Source organism: Homarus americanus, unplaced genomic scaffold, assembly GCF_018991925.1.
Source record: "Homarus americanus isolate GMGI-L3 unplaced genomic scaffold, GMGI_Hamer_2.0 scaffold40764, whole genome shotgun sequence".
Classification (NCBI taxonomy): Eukaryota; Metazoa; Arthropoda; class Malacostraca; order Decapoda; family Nephropidae; genus Homarus; species Homarus americanus.
The window spans coordinates 87,501-93,709 of NW_024727987.1; positions in this window are offsets into that span (position 1 = coordinate 87,501).

Consider the following 6,209-nt stretch of genomic DNA (forward strand, 5'->3'; position numbering starts at 1 on the left):
CCCAAACTCCTGGGTGTTACCATAGACAACAAACTGGACTGGAAGGCCCATGTAAATAACACAGTCAAGGCAGCCTCGTACCAAAACCTACGACGACTCAGGTCTTGGGACACCCACGCCAGAGCTGAGGACCATCTACAACGCCTTTATTCTCCCAAACTAATGCTTATGCGTCACCAGCCTGGTCGTCTTCTCTCAACTCCACCCAACAACGTCAGCTAGAGAAGGTACAGAAAGGGCCTGCAGAATCATGCTCGGCGCAGACTACTCACCAACGCTCTCTCCACCCTGGAGATGCCATCCCAGTGACCTCCACCGCAAGCACTGGCAAGGTTTGGCCCGTGGACTGCACCATCCTAGCCACCTCCTGCCACCTGCAGTCCCCGCCCACCTCGCGCAGTCCGCCACTACAACATAATTCAGCCCATAGAGCCCGCGCACAGTAGATATAAGAACAGCACCATCCCATCTATTGTTAAAATCAATAAACAACTCCTGGTTATGTACTGTACAGCCCTGTAAATGTATTCAATGTACATATTATATCATTATGTCTAAAATCAAATGTAAGTCTGTATATTTTCAGCCACCGGCTGCAGCTATGATAATAAACCGTTTAATATTGTGTGTGTGTGTGTACACACACACACACACACGTCACCCCACACACACACGTCACCCCCACACACGTCACCCCCCACACACACGTCACCCCCACACACACACACGTCACCCCCACACACACACAGGTAAAATTACCAAACTTTAATCTCCGTTGACGGACATTTTAACTGAATTTATTTTGCTTAAGTTTTGAGCAATGGTTGGTGTGTGTGTGTGTGTGAGTGGAGGTAAATGTGTGTATATTAATAATAATAATGAGTGAGTGTTAGATGTGTAATATTAATAATATTCTATTAATGGGTATATGTAAGAGTGTGTGTGTGACGTGTGTGTGTGTGACGTGTGTGTGTGTGTGTGGCTGTGTGTGTGTGTGTGTGACGATATTAATGTGGTGACGATGTGTGTGTGTGACGTGTGTGTGTGTGACGTGTGTGTGTGTGTGACGTGTGTGTGTGTGACGTGTGTGTGTGTGACGTGTGTGTGTGTGTGACGTGTGTGTGTGTGTGACGTGTGTGTGTGTGTGTGTGTGTGGGTGGGTGGGTGTGTGGGTGTGTGTGTGTGTGTGTGTGGGTGGTGGGTGGGTGTGTGTGTGTGTGTGTGTGTGTGTGTGTGTGTGTGGGTGTGTGTGTGTGGGTGTGTGTGTGACGTGTGTGTGTGTGACGTGTGTGTGTGTGTGTGGCTGTGTGTGTGTGTGTGACGTGTGTGTGGTGATATTATTATTATTGTGTGTGACGATGTGTGTGTGTGACATTGTGTGTGTGTGTGATGTGTGTGTGTGACGTGTGTGTGTGTGTGACGTGTGTGTGTGTGTGTGTGACGTGTGTGTGTGTGACGTGTGTGTCTTGACGTGTGTGTGTGTGTGTGACGTGTGTGTGTGTGACGTGTGTGTGTGTGTGTGTGTGTGTGTTTTGCAGCTGGGATCCCTCTTAGGAACTCAATTTAGGATTCTTGGAAGGATTCTCAAGTCCTTTATAGAGTGACCATTGAGGAGAAGGAGGAGAGGAGTAGGGGAAGGGAGGGAGGGTAGGGGAAGGGAGGGGAGGGTGCAGGGGAAGGAGGGTAGGGGGAAGGAGGAGGGAGGGTGGGGAGGGAGGGAGGGTGGGGAAGGGAGGGAGGGGTAGGGAGGAAGGGAGGGAGGGTAGGAGGGAGGGTAGGGAGGAAGGAGGGTGGGAGGGAAGGGAGGGTGTAGGAGGGGGTTGGACAGACGGACGGATACATAGGGTGCAACTACCAAGAACCTCTCTCTCTCTCTCTCTCTCTCTCTCTCTCTCTCTCTCTCATCACCATGCCAGGCAGCAGTATATATAATTAACACGTACAGTTACACAGTCCTTCATATCATTACCACACACACACACACACACACACACACACAGCCACACACACACACGTCACACACACACACATACACACACACACACACACACACACACACACACACATATATATATATATATATATATATATATATATATATATATATATATATATATATATATATATATATATATATATATATATATATATATATATATATATATATATATATATGTATATATATATGTATATATATAATATACATGTATACATGTGTATACATACATGTATACATACATGTATGTATACATGTCTCTGTATATATGTACCACCCAAAATGTAACACCAAACGACGCCCTAAAAATAACAGGTGATTTACTCCTCCAAAAAATCACCAAATTAATAAGAAATATCGTCAATAACACCTCATGTATTACCTGCCACTCACGCACGCCAATAAAACTCGCACTATCAATCACACACACCTGCTGACACGCGGCGAGTCACATATGTACTAGTTAGTTGCTTTCCAGTCAGCAGGTGTTGGTAATAGTCGGCAGGTGTTAGTAATAGTCGGCAGGTGTTCAACAGGTGTGTGTGGCTAATCATTTAATGTACACCTGTTTCCTCACTGACTAATAAGCTATATATCTAAATTAACCACCCCACCCACCACCCACCCTACCCACCCCAACCCACCCCACCCTACCCACCACACACCCCACCCACCCACCCACCACCACCCCACCCCACCACCCCACCCACCCAACCCACCACCCACCCTACCCACCCACCCCAACCCACCCAACCCACCCAGGTAACCTATAAAAAGCAGCCCCAGTGTTGCCAACGAGTGATCAAGATAATAACATTTCTACATTGGCATGATGTAATCCTTCGAGCCTGTGTGTGTATGTGTGCGTGTGCGTGCGTGCGATGCGTGTGTGCGTGTGTGTGTGTGTGTAAGGGACCGGGGAGGCTAATCTTCAGGTGATACAAGCCATGGTCAAGTGGATACAACACTCGCCTTCATTTACAAGGTACAATATGGTTCGGTTCCAGGAGGAGCGGGGCTGATCCACCCAGCTGTGAAAGTGTGCGTGGCAGTGATGTGAGATAGATAGATAGATGAATAGATAGATAGATGAGTAGATAGATAGATAGATAGATAGACAGGTAGATGAATGAACGGATGTACGTATAATATGTTCTGAGGTCCTTTAACCACACACATACATACATACATACACACACACACATATATATACATACATATACACATACACACACACACAGCAATGTATATACATACATACATACACACACACACACACATATGGCATACATACATACATACCCTGTACATACATACATACATATACACACACACACACATACATACATACATACACATACACACACACACACACATACATACATACATACATACACACACACATATATACATACATACATACACACACATATATATATATACATACATACACACACACATATACATACATACATACATACCCTGTACATACATACATACATATACACACACACATACATACACATACATACATACATACATACATACATACATACACATACATACATACATACATACATACACACTGTTACGTACATCCAGCTGTTGATTAAGTATAATGTCAGTAAATTCGGTTAAAATATCTACATCCGGTTAGAAAAGCTTACATTTTTTAACCGGATACAAATAATAAAACAGATACCGTAATGTACAGAAGGTTTGGTTAGGTTAGGTTATGGTTTGGTTGCTTGGGTTGTGGTTAGAGTTAGGATTAGGTTAAGGAATTGCGAGTCAGCGTTAGGCACGATTGTGTAGTCAGGGGGTGGGGAGGGGTAGGAGGGGTAAGAGGGGGAGGGAGGAGGAGGTGGAGGGAGGGAGGAGGAGGGAGGTAGGAGGGGGTAGGAGGAGGGGGGGGGTAGGAGGGAGTCAGGAGGAGGGGTAGGAGGAGGAGGAGGGGGGGTAGGAGGAGGAGGGGGTGGGAGAGTCAGGAGGGGGGGTAGGAGGAGGAGGGGTGGGAGGGTAGGAGGAGGGGGGGTAGGAGGAGGGAGGAGGGGGGGTAGGAGGGAGGAGGGGTAGGAGGGGGTCAGGAGGTGGGAGGAGGAGGAGGGGTAGGAGGAGGGGTGGGAGGGAGGGGGGGGTAGGAGGAGGAGGAGGGGTAGGAGGAGGGAGGAGGAGGAGGAGGAGAAGGAGGGGTAGGAGGAGGAGTAGGGGGCCATCTGCTTCCTACTTACCTCCCGTCTCTCCTCCTCCTCAGCCACGCAGTTACAATTGATCACCAAGTTTGCCACTATATTGCCATCCATTACCTGGGTCCTCTTCAACACACCTCACTATGGCAACGATAACTTAACCTAACCATCATCACTATGGCAACCACCCCAACACTATAGTATACACCCCAACACTATGGCAACCACCCCAACACTATGGCAGCCACCCCAACACTATGGCAGCCACCCCAACACTATGGCAACCACACAACACTGGCAACCACCCCAACACTATGGCCGGCGCACAGCACTATGGCAACCACCCCAACACTATGGCAGCCACCCCAGCACTATGGCAACCACCCCCAACACTATGGCAGCCACCCCCAACACTGTAAGCAGCCACCCCAACACTATGGCAACCACCCCAACACTATGGCAGCCACCCCAACACTATGGCAACCACCCACAACACTATAAACCACCCACAACACTATGGCAACCACCCCAACACTATGGCAACCACCCCAACACTATGGCAACCCACCCCAACACTATGGCAGCCACCCCAACACTATGGCAGCCACCCCCCCCAACACTATGGCAACCACCCCAACACTATGGCAGCCACCCCACACTATGGCAGCCACCCCAACACTATAGCTGTCACCCCCACACTATGGCAGCCACCCCAACACTATGGCAACCACATAACACACTATGGCAACCACCCCAACACTATGGCAACCACCCCACACTATGGCAACCACCCCAACACTATGGCAGCCACCTTCACACTATGGCAACCACCCCAACACTATGGCAGCCACCCCAACTTACTATGGCAACCACCCCAACACTATGGCAACCACTTACCCCACACTATAGCAACCACCCCAACACTATGGCAACCACCCCACACTATGGCAACCACCCCAACACTATGGCAACCACCTCCACACTATGGCAGCCACCCCAACTTGCCTATGGCATACCCCCACACTATGGGCAGCCACCCACACTATGGCAGCCACCCCCAACACTGTAGCAGCCACCTCCCACACTATGGCAGCCACCCCAACACTGTAGCCACCTCACACTATGGCAGCCACCTCCACACTATGTCCAGCCACCCCAACACTATGGCAACCACCTCCACACTATGGCAGCCACCCCAACACTATGGCAACCACACACACTATGGCAACCACACACTATGGCAACCACCCCACACTATGGCAGCCACCCCAACACTATAGCCCAGCCACCCCCACACTATGGCAACCACCCCTACACTATGGCAGCCACCCCCACTATGGCAACCACCCCCACACTATGGCAACCACCCCACACTATGGCAGCCACCCCAACACTAGCGGCAGCCACCCCCAACACTTCATGGCAACCACCCCAACACTATGGCAACCACCCCAACACTATGGCAACCAACACAAAAAACCCGTCACATATTTCACTAACAGCCAATTCGAGGTATAATTAACTATTACGTGTTTCTGAGTCAATAATTCCCACCTAATTATCTTCAAATAACCTCTATAATTTAATGGTAATGTTATAGTTAATTAATGGCAATAATAGTGAGTATTAGTTTAATTAGGGTGTAATGGGGTAATTAATGTGTGTGTGTGTGTGTGTGTGTGTGTGTGTGTGTGTGGAGAATGAATGAGCGGATGTAAATGAAAGGATAGATGTATGTAAATGGGCGTGTGGGCGTGTAAATGAGCGTACATATGTGAAATGAGACGTAAATATTTATAATTAAGGTAAATACATACACACACACACACACACACACAGAGGAAGTACTTTACACCTGAGAGAAATTGCACACTTACCCCACACACATTATTAGAAAGTACCTGAAAGTGCTCCTCCACAACACACACACACAAAGGTAAATTACCTTGCTAAGAGACAGTACATTGCTCACCTGAAATCGTACCCCCACACAGAGGAAAGTACCCTCCTGAAAGTACTGCTCC